This window comes from Crocuta crocuta, unplaced genomic scaffold (assembly GCF_008692635.1).
Source record: "Crocuta crocuta isolate KB4526 unplaced genomic scaffold, BGI_CrCroc_1.0 scaffold13, whole genome shotgun sequence".
NCBI lineage: Eukaryota > Metazoa > Chordata > Mammalia > Carnivora > Hyaenidae > Crocuta > Crocuta crocuta.
The window spans coordinates 1,805,414-1,816,976 of NW_027530007.1; the positions used below are offsets into that span (position 1 = coordinate 1,805,414).

General features: G+C 46.2%; 1 protein-coding gene and 1 non-coding gene across 2 annotated transcripts in view; one reads left to right on the forward strand and one right to left on the reverse strand.

The window, feature by feature from the left end:
- Nucleotides 1-11,563, reverse strand: part of PEX14 (peroxisomal biogenesis factor 14) — a 94,296-nt gene that overhangs the window by 77,499 nt on the left and 5,234 nt on the right. The gene's annotated exons all lie outside the window — the stretch shown is intronic.
- Nucleotides 10,464-10,536, forward strand: TRNAK-CUU (transfer RNA lysine (anticodon CUU)). Its single transcript has one exon. It is a non-coding gene; the product is annotated as a tRNA-Lys (tRNA).

The window sequence follows — 11,563 nt, forward strand, 5'->3', positions numbered from 1 at the left end:
GCGGGTTTCCCCCCCCCCCCCCCGCACCTTCCCTGATCCATCCCCACAGCAAGTGCTCCTCCCCATCCATCATTTCTCACCTGATTTACTGCAACGAACTCCTAACTGCCCACCCTACCCTGGGAGAGAGCTTTCTGAAACACAAACAGGATATATTATTCTCCATAAAATCCTTCACAGCTTCCCCACTGTCCACATAATAAAACCCAAACCCTTGAGTTAATACAAATAAGGTCTGACCCCTCCCTCTCCAACTTCCCAGCCTGTTTCCCGAATCTCCGGGTCATTCCTGGTCTCAGACCCGATGTTCTCATCCCATCCCTGCATGGATTGAAGTCAGCCCTGCTCCCCAGACTCTAGAGATGACTAATCCTCTTGGGGACTCCTGTAAGGGTGACCTCCCCTATGAGGCCTTTTCTAACCTTCCGCTCCAATCTTCCTCTCCCACCACAAAACCCATCACCCCCTCGTCTGGGTCCCTACACATTCACCTGCTACAGCACCTGTAATGGGCTATCACCCCTATGACACCTGTTTGCACACCATGGACCCTCACTGGACCACCAAGATTAGATCTCATTTTCATACTTTTAGTGCTTAGAACGAATGTTGGCCATAAAAGAAATGGACACTTAATAAATTAGTCAATGGTTGGACAGATTTTTCCACTGTATCCTACTGCCTCTGGGTACAGAACTGGGGACTAGCAATTCATACATACACACGTATAGACATATACATAACAGCCATTCTTTGAGAGAAACTCAAAGCAATGATTCTAAGAAGCAGATCATTTAAAAATGTTTGTTTCCCTTAAACATGCATTATAACTTCCTGGTTGTGCTTTTGTTAGACTGACAGGAAAACAAGTTTACATCCCTGAGCCATCACTGGCTGGAAAGGCAGCAGAGCTACAGAGAATTAAACAAGAATTGGTCCAAGATACAAACCTTTGCAGGGTGCCTGGGTGGCTCAGTCAGTTAAGCGTCTGCCTCTTGGTTTCGGCTCAGGTCACGATCTCATGGTTCGTGGGTTTGAGCCCTGCATCAGACGGCAGATTCTCTCTCTCTCTCTCCCTCTCTCTTCCTCTCCCTCTGTCCCTCTCTGTCCCTCTCCGCTCGCTCACTCGCTCTCTCTCAAAAATAATAAACATTTTTTTAAAAAGATTAATCTTTTGTGATGAATATTCATCAGCAAATACGCTGAGAACGAACTATCCGTGTGTTTTCTCGGTTCACCATGAAATGCTTTTAAACAAATACCTACCATTTCCTCAAAACAAACAGGGTAATAACGGCAAGGCCTTGTTAGCGTTCAGTTGTATACGCAATATATATTAACGGCCCCAGAACCACCTCAAAATACTCTGAAAGCCAGATCCGGGCGGCCAGGGCAAGGCTTTACCAGTGCACCAGACCCCAGTGTTCTGCAGGATGTGAGGACATCCACGCTGATGGAGGTGAGCTCTGCTCTGTGGGAGTTCAACTCCTGAGAGTGGATCTTAAAGGTGAGGCACAGCAGCTCAGGAGAAAGTCGATTTAATTTGTTTAACATCATAAAAAGGGACACTTCCACATGGACAGCAAGGACATGAATATCATGTGTGTATGGCAGAATTATAAACGCATTTTTGGCGAAATTCAATAAAGCTGATTCTACTGCATAAGGTCAGCAATTTACTATAAAAAATGATATGATTGCAATTTTTAATATAACCCATGTATTTGCTGCAAGACGCTCTAGAAGATTGTGTAATGTAACCATTCGACCTCTCCACCGGAGCAGAGATCACCCTGTTTACCCTTTATTGTCCTGACAGAAGCCTCCACACAGAACGACAAAGTCAACAGCATTTACTAACAGCCTTCCTCTCAAGCCCAAACCTTCCCCTTCCAGAGCACAAGAATGAGCTCTTAGGGAGAGAGCCCTCCTGGAATGCAGCAAGGATATCTCCACAAATACGTAAAACTAACATTACTTGTATTCCTGGTCAGAGAAACGCATGTGAAAAGACGTGCAGGAAAGAAAGAGCCTCTGTGGTCACTCCGGATTTCATCTCTAAGAGCGGCACTCTTGGAGAAGAGCCCCGTCTACAGGAGCGGAGGGCGCAGTGACGCACTGAAATTCAACCACTCACTGACGACAGAGACCTGTTCCTCGGATTTGGGGGGCTGCCCGATGTTTCCGAGCTCACGGACACTGTTTTTGAGGAGCTAATTCGGGTCACCATGAAGACTGAATGAGTACACCTATGTGAGAATGCTTTTAAATGTAAAGCAAGCTACAGAGGCCAGTGGCGATCATAGAGTCTGTATCGAATCACTTCAGGCTCGCTTATGAATGACAAGTGCGTCACTAGTAGTTTCTACTGCCTCACCACCAAGTTCTCCAATGGCATGGGGCATCTGTGTCCCCACGGCGTGCACTCAGCATAGTGCTCAGCAGACCACAGACCAGGAATGCCTGGGGAACGGGGACGGACCCCAGTCACTGATTTTACAGACTGATAGGAAACTCCAACAGAACTTCTATTTTCTATGGCATCTCTAGATGGAAGTTGGTAAGATGTCCCTCTTCTTTCCACCCCGCTATGGATTCTCAGGTCAAATCAGGCTCCTTGTCTGCACTGGAGTCTTTGAGCTGGCTGTGGCTCGGCCGACCCTCTCGTTCTTTGTACTGTGCTTTCAGTACCCCTCCCGATGCACCCCTCCCACACTCCCAATATCATCTTCCCACGGCACCTTGCTTAACTGCGACAATTCTGCACATTCCACATTTCCGGGGGATTCTGTCTCCATGCCAGATTGCTGCATTTTATTAACCCTGATATTCTCAGTGTTAGGGCCAGCACAGTGCCTTCAAAAAAATATGCTCAACACTTGTTGGCTGGATGAACAAATGAATGAACGAGTGGTAAAAAGCTTTCAAAATCAGGTATTCAGGCCTTGCAAAGAACGGCACTATTTTCTGTTCTATTTTAGTGCTTAGTCTGCTCTTTCCGGGACTGCTTCATGTAGAGGCTTTGACTGAAGAAAAAAAAATGTAAGTAAATATCAGAAATGGACTCAAAAGAGGTCATCATGAATCTCCATATTTATTCTCTTTCAATTACATTCTGTACAAATTAGCTCCGTTTGTAAGTTAAACTGATTTTTCTAACAGCCTCTTCTTCAAACTCAACCTGTGTTCTTTCGGCCAAGACCCCAAATTTTGCAATTAGAATAATTTAATTGACAATTCTGTTTGTGACTCGCAAAGCAGGAGAGGGTAAAGCTTTGTTCTTTAGCTTGAGAGGCTCACCCCTGTCGGAGGTACAATACTTTCCTTGTTGGCCGAGAGTCCAGCTGCAGCTTGAAGCTAAAAACAGAGTGGACGGGAGTCCTGCTCCTCCGCACTTGTAGGTTTCACTGAAAAGATGACATTTGTGTGGCTGTGATATTTAATTTATCACAGAGGGTCATGATTTTTTCCCCTGAAATGCCATGATAAGGTAAACTTCAACTTTATGAATGAAAGCCTTTGCAATCATTTAACAAACTGGAAATCTACACAAAACTTAAAGACCACCTTATGACTACAGACAATCTACTCAACAATCTAATTACAGAAAGATTGCTCGAAAGGGCTTTAAAAACCAAAAGAATAATTAACAGCAAGAGACTGGAGCATTCGCAAGTCTTCTGTCTTACGATGGGGTGACATCTGAGAAGACTAGCTCCTACCAGAATGGTTTAGAAACCGAATGCAGGCCCAGGGAAAGCTGGAAGGGAAAAAGGAGTCAAGCTGTTTGATTTCAAGAGGAGGCCTGCGTGCCCCATCAGGCCACTGCGTCAGGACCGTTAGAAGCAACCTCCACTTACTGTCACAAATGGAAAGGAGATAAAGCTGTCCACTGAACACCCTAGCAAGCCTACAATGGAAAGTGAATGTAAAATAAAAGCACACCAACTCACGCTTAGCAAATACAGTTACTCTTAACACACGCACACAGGACAGGCTCAAAAATGTCCATTTAACAATGGATTGGTACATGAAGAAATACAACCCAAAGTTACTTTACAATCTTTCTAATTAGAGCCCCATCAACATAACATATTGTGGAAGAGAGACTGCCTAATGGCGTACCTTAGGTTAAGTTTCACAAGTCCCTACTTTAAATGTTTTTCAGACAAACCCAAGTATCACATAGTCCCTTTGGTGAAAACTCCCTTGCCTGCCCTCAGCAGATAAATCTCCTTACAACTCCCATCCCTAAGTGAGCAAGGAAGGAGTGACGAGTATTCTTACAACCATCTCAGAAAGCCAGTGGCGGTACAGAACACATCAATATTTACCTCTTGCACAAACTGGAGATATATCACCACCACTTTTGTTAGCAGTTACAGGCCTAGCTCTTCTCAAAAACAAGAATGGTTGACTACAACAGTATCCTTCCCTTACATATACATACAATTGGCTCTTTGCTGAATGAAACACTTTAGNATTACAGGCCTAGCTCTTCTCAAAAACAACAAGAATGGTTGACTACAACAGTATCCTTCCCTTACATATACATACAATTGGCTCTTTGCTGAATGAAACACTTTAGATTTATAGCTGAGCCACCACCGCCTGGCTATAGACTGACAACGCGACCTCTCTCCGGACCGACTTTTTATTAGCGTGCTGTGGGGCCAGATGAATGCTTCCCTTGTTTTGTGGGCTGTTTACCTAAAAGCTTTGGAAAATGCCAAGTTAAGCCTTCAGTAAGAAAGGGGCTTATGATAAAGAGGTGCTCAGGCCCTGTTTGGGGGCAAGTGTGTTGTACATGTGAATCTTTTTTCTTCTACGGGCTTCTCTGAAGGCACTCAGCGGTCATCCCCACCTCTTCCTCATGTGCCTTCCTGTATCAGAGAAGCCAGATGCTAAAAGCCACCCTTCCCAGACTCCTTAGCAGCTAGAGTCCTGAACTGGGAGTTAGGTGCACTGACATGTGGGGTGAAAAGCAGAAATGAGGTAAAAGACCCATGGCCGCTGCTTTTGATTTGCGAACGCAGGCTAACGGGCGAGCAAGATACCGGAAACACCGAGGTTCCCTGTCGCAGTGTCCAATCTCTAGCCCTCGCTTCATGGGGGCCAAGGGGCAATTTTATGGAGGTAGAAGTCAAGTTCATTTCCCAACGTCCTGCCACTGTTTTTACGGATGTAGAACATGGTGCAGCGGAGGCCGCAGCAACTTCCTGACCCCTGAGTCACGGCTACGAGGGTATGCTCTTGAACTCGAATGCTCCGGGGGCAGCCTCCTGATTCCCCACTTTCCTGACTGGAACAGAGGGTGCAGCAGCTCCCCTGGCAAGCTAGTCATTCCCGGAAGCCTGGCCTTGAGTCCATTCCTCCGGCCCTTTCTGTCCTGAGCCAGATCCTAACTGCCTGTATTAAATCCCTCTCTGCTCAAAATTCCTTGAGGCTCCTGTTGTGTGAATTTTTATGACCCCAACAAGTCTGTCTTTTTAATGTAACATTACAGCAAACTGACTACCCGTTAAGAATGTACCTTCTAAGAGGATATTCTCTGTTATATCACAGTCATCATCCCGGAAGCTCTGATTTTAGCACCAGGCATTCTGCTGAGCACTTTTCACATCATTTTCATTTAATTCTTACAAGAGTCTTTTGTAGTAAATGCTACCATTAACCCCATTCTACCGATAAAGAAACCACAGCACAGTGAGGTTAAGTGTTTTATCCAGGGCCACACAGCTAGGAAGTTACTGGAGCTAGCATTTTGACCCAGAATGTCAGTGCACCATCACCTCCTACGCTGAAGTATTCCAAACATGACCTATTATTTAGTCTCTCTTACAAATGCTTCCAAAGCGGGCGCCTGGGTGGCTGGTCAGTTAAGTGACCGACTTCAGCTCAGGTCATGATCTCATGGTTTGTGAGTTAGAGCCCTGCGTCGGGCTCTGCGCTGACAGCTCGGGTGGAGCCTGGAGCCTGCTCTGGATTATGTGTCTCCCTCTCTCTCTCTGTCCCTCCCCCACTTGCATGCACTCACTCGCTCTCAAAAATGAATAAATGTTAAAAAATTTAAAAAAAAAAAAAGAATGCTTCCAAAGCCATGTGGTTTTACTATTGGAAAGAAATTACAAATATGACACCTGTATATTCCTATTCTCCATGCTCCAAAACCTGCACACTCATACACAACTGGGGAGAATATAAAATGACACAACCACTTTCAAAAACATTTTGGAAATGTGTTAACCAGTTACACATATACCCACCACATTCCACCCATCAGTATCTGCCCAAAAGAACAAGAATCATATGTCCCAACAAAGATCGATACATAAATATTCATAGCTGCTTTTTTTTAAGTTTATTTATTTGTTTTGAGAGACAGCATGAGCACCGGTGAGCGGGGGAGGGGCAGAGAGAGAGGAGAGAGAGAATCCCAATGCGGGGCTTGAATTCAGGAAACTGTGAGATCATGACCTGAGCCAAAGTCAAGAGTCGGCCGCTTAACCAACTGAGCCACCCAGGCATCCATAGCAGGTTTATTTTTAAAAGCTGAAAACAAGAAACTCAAATATTCATCAACAAGTGGACAGGTGAACAAGTTGCATTCTATCCAAACAATGGGATACTGTTCAGCAATAAAAAGTAATGAACCACTCATACATGTAGCAACGTAGACAAATCTCAAACGCCGTGCGAGAAAAGCCAGACCGAAAAAAGGACACATACTATATAATCCCATTTATATGAAATTCTAGAAAAGGCAAACTAATCTTTCCAGAAGAAAGCAGATCAGTGCTTATGTGGGAACTGGGGGTGGGGTCGGGGGCGGAAGGCGGAAGGTAGGAGGAAACATTTGGGGGTGATCAGTCTGTTTCACCGTCATGACTGCAGTGGTGGTTTCACGGGTATAGACATGTCAAAATTTTTAAAAATTGCCCAATTAAAGCAGCTTAACCCTCTACCACCACAAGTCACCTGCAGCCCCGCCTCCCTTACCTCACACACCCCACCCACTACTGAGCATGCCTCATTCCTCTTTTTCTTACACTTTCAGTGGCTCTGTCCTTCCTTTCCAGAAAGTATGTGGTAGAGTTCAAAGATCTCTAGTCAGAAGACCGGGTCCTAATTCTACTTCTGCCACATACTTGCACTGCTTAATCTAAGCCTCGGTTTCCTCATCCGTAAACTGGGAGTTTCATTGAATCACGTATTCTATTCATTCATTCATTCAACAAATATTAACTCGCCAACTACAAAGACTATAGTGAAGAAGAAACTAGGGTGTGTTTTGTAAACCATAACATTATCTACATAAATATGCTGGCATTTTTATTTCCATCTTGACTGCCACCTTCCCAGTCCAGATCCTCTGCATTTGACAGCAGGCTTCGCAGTGCCTTCTTTGTGGCTGGTTTTATCATATTACCAGGCCTCTTTGGTTCAGATACAGAGCCCAGAGTAAACTTTCTCAATAGAGCTATGACAGAGTTTCAGTGGGTTCAAAACTGCTATCCACAATTATTTATCAAACTGAGTCCTAACACTGGCTCCTTCCTCACTGCTCATCTCACCAACCTCAATTCTCTTTTCTGCAGAGCCCATGGGCCAATCCAGCTAACAGCACAGAAGCCTTGGTGTGAGCCTCCCTCACTAACAACATCCTTCCCACTCTTTGACCATCTATGCCCAGTGCCTCCCTCAATGTCTAGGTTAAGATGGAACTCTGCTGACCTAAGGAACACCGGAAAAGAGCGTTTTCAGTGGATACTGTAAGGCCAAAGACAATAAGAACTGCATCCGAACACTGTACTCAACCTGGCAATGGTAAACAGCAATTCTGAAACTACCTGATGTGTATCCTGGAGATGAGCAGATACACGCATTGTAGACTGAAGAAAAGCCGACGTGGGTTCAAGCCCTGCTTCAGGCTCTGAGCTGGCTTGGGATTCTCTCTCTCCCTCTCTGCCCCTTCCTCACTCATGCTGTCTCTGTGTCTCTCAAAATAAATTAAAAAAAAAAAAAAAAAAAAAAAAGCCAAGCTCCTTCTGCAAACTTTCCCTGGTGAGCACCTTCCATTTGTGGCCATCGTGCATTCAGCCCCTCCTTCATTAGCCTCTGACAGGGGCTGACTCTGCTGGGTGTGGAGGGAGCTGGGAAGTGAGGCAGCCTCTGCCCTTGAGGGACTCGCAGTCCAGTGAGCTTTCTACTGCAGTCTCTCCTGGTCGAACAGTGTCAGCTTCTAACTGAGACATGGCCGCCCTTCGTGGATGTGCACAGACACAGCTGATGAGTGCTCTGCCCCATCCCCACCTCCCTCTACTGAGAAGACAGGTGCTTTGCTGTTTTCTCACGTAGCATGTGGTGTAATAATACTCTACACACGACAGGTACTGAACAAGGGCCGACCACCTAGCCAATAGCCAAGGACCCGTAAATCGTCCGATAACAGCAAAAGACAACTAAGCCATCTATTCGGAAACAGATCATAGCCATGTTTCGGAAGCTTTCCATTTATTTGAATTTTTTTGCATCAAAAATTAAATTTAGGAGCCCACATCCTCTTTGAAAATGGGCAGAAAGAGGATTCTTTTAGAAAGAATGCATTTTTTTCCTCTGACCAATGACCAGAATGTCCCCTCAGAATCCAAATCTGTGCTAAGATGATACTATGTTATGGCGGCCTTTTTTCTTTTATTAATTTCTTTCCACCTACAGTCATGTTTACATTAGAAAACAGTTTCCTATTCTTTCTGGGGGGTGGACACAGTCTCATGAAATTTTAGGCAAGAAAAATACACCCTAGCCTTCTCACGTGTGCAAAGCAGTTGTACTTTAGCGGAGTGCCAACGATGTCTACACAAGGGCATCCACCCACTGGGGCACGTCTGAAACAACAAAAGACAGGAACCGATCTAAATGTCCACTAATTTGGGACTGGTCCAAAAACATTCCGGTCCCTGGTCGTCCTGGAGTACCATGCAGCCGCTGAGGAGGAGGAACCCCATCTGTGGGTGCTGATGTGGAATGAATGCCCAAATGTAATGTCAAGTGTAAAGGTGAACTGTAAAATATGCCACCACTGCACGAAAAAACACAAACACGAAAAAAGTGTTTGTGTTTCTCTGGGAGGAGTAATAAATATTAACCTGCTTTCATACGGGTAGATTATCTCTGGAACAATACGTAAGAAACCGTGAATGAGGAGCAGCATCCTCTGGAAAGGAGGATGAAGGGGACAGGCACAAGAGAAAGGAGGAAGGCTAATTTCTGACTGGATATCCTTCTTTACGGTTTGAATTTTGGAAGCCACAGACATATCTTACCTTTCCACAAAGAAAAAAAAAAACACTTTAAAAAGACTACTACCGGACATGACCGTGTCAGTCCGCTTTCCTTGTGGAACTGCCGCAGACACACAAGCTCAAGAAGAGAGGAACCATTCGTCATGTTCAGGGCAAACTTCAAAGCAACTAGGTAAACCCCAAAGAGCTTTGTCCCCCCCCCAGCTCCCCGTGCCACTGGCCCCCCAGGGCAGGGTGAAGGGCAGGAACCTACTCGGCTCGGCCTTCTGGGGGAGCAAGTCCTATCCGTTCCCCTCTAAATAGCCACAGCGTCCCTGTTTCCAGGACATTCAGCTGGTCCAGCTGCTGCAGCTCGCATCCTGGATGCTGAAAAAAATCTCTGGAGTTGAAGACAAGTCTGGATAGCAAGGGGAGCAGGAAAATTGATGGGGGGATCACCAGACAGCGTGATGAATAGGCCGGTCCGAAACAGCAGGTGACGGATATGCAGATGCAAGACTGGCAGGGAAGGAAGATGGTCCGTTCACAACAGATGGATGGAGGTGCTCAATCATCCTCAGGAACGAGCCCGAGGCTGCCGTACGCAGCCCTGCCTGCTCGGCCACCAGCAGCTCCTCACTCACCTGCGGGGCGCGGGGCGCCCCAGGGGCTCTGCTCCGGACCCACAGCAGAGGGGGCCTGGGGGAGTGACGGCGGGCAGTGTTGGAGGAAAGGCCGCTGGGCTGCAGCTGGACCCCCGGGGAACGGACTGCTGGTGAACCTCTTCCCCCGGCTTCCCACACACACCCATCTTGTGTCTCCTAGCCCTCACTCCGGGGGGAAGGCTTGCCCTGCCAGGGGGACCTGTTTGCCCAGCCCTGGGGGGCACAGGAGTTCCAGTGTTGAAAGCAGGACAGTCTTGGGCAAACCAGAACCAGTGGTCACCCTACCTACCAGTCACTGTCCTGTCCTTTTTCTTTCTCTCTTCATCATCAGTGAGAGAGAACCCAGATCATGTATTCGGTTCAAGCTCATGACCGAGCAGAACTCCTCAGGTAGGTTATTTTGTTTCTTTCAGTCATCTAAGGCTAACACAGAGGTATGACAATAAGAAAAGTCACCCAACCCTTATCTTTGCCCAGAAGGGGAGCATCTTTTTAAAACGTCTGTGTCGGGGGCACCTGGCTGGCTCAGCCAGTAGAGTGTGAGACTCTTGATCTCAGGGTCGTGGGTTCAAGTCCCACACTGGGGGTAGAGATTACTTTAAAAAAAATAAATAAAACAAAACATCTCTTAAGTAAATAAAATAAATAAATGAAATGAAACACCCATGATAGAGAAGGCACAATTACTCCCATAAATACATGAATGAATCTAAATCTTCGATGCCACGATCCGCCTGTTAACAAAGAACCGGAAGGGCCAGCCAGCCTCTCACAGAGCCGATACCATTCCTCCCAGCTCAGCCGCAGGAGTCTCCGAGGGTGAGGAAATGGGCCACCGTCAAGCATGGGGTGGGTGGGAGCTGGCGAGATCTCCATCTCCCTTCCCTGCCCCCTCCAAGCTCTCTGATGGACCCAAGCTCTAGAAAGAACAGCATTATAAAAATACTTCTCTGGCCTCACTAAGACACGTTAAAGAATTAATTATAAAGTAAAGCTGAAGGAGAAAATTAATTTTAGAAACACATGAGGTTACAATTTTTTTTTTCCTGGAGATGGGGGAGGAAACATAGTTATTTTCGTTTTCATCCTGGGGGCACACGCTGGGAGCTGTCCAGTCGATAACCTGGCCATCAGAACAAGGTTTGTAATTAAAAGGTCAGTGACCTGGAAAGCCAGGGCCCCACTCCCAGAGCTTCTCAGTAATGACGGAGCTATTAAATTAAGACTGTTATGAAATCAATGCTAAAAAAGCTTTCATGGTAACGAGATTCCATTCAAGGACATGCAAACTACCTCATGAAATGGACGTAAATGATAAAAAAGAAAAGTAATAAAAGAGAGTTAAATTGAAATCTGTGTAAGAATTTACTCCCCCTTAAAATACTCCGGCGAGAGCAGCCCTTCACCTCTACCCCACTACCAAGGTTGAGACCATCAGGTTTCTTCCTCAAGTTCATTTCCAGCAAGGAGGCAGCTCTGCTACCAGGGGGTTCCGCTTCCAGGAACAGAAGAAAGATAAGATCTTGTTTCACCTTTTAGAATCAGAAAGGATGGTGGTGTGCCTTGTCTGCTCAGTTCTCCTCCCCTTCCTCCCACCCCCCCCCCCCCCCCCCC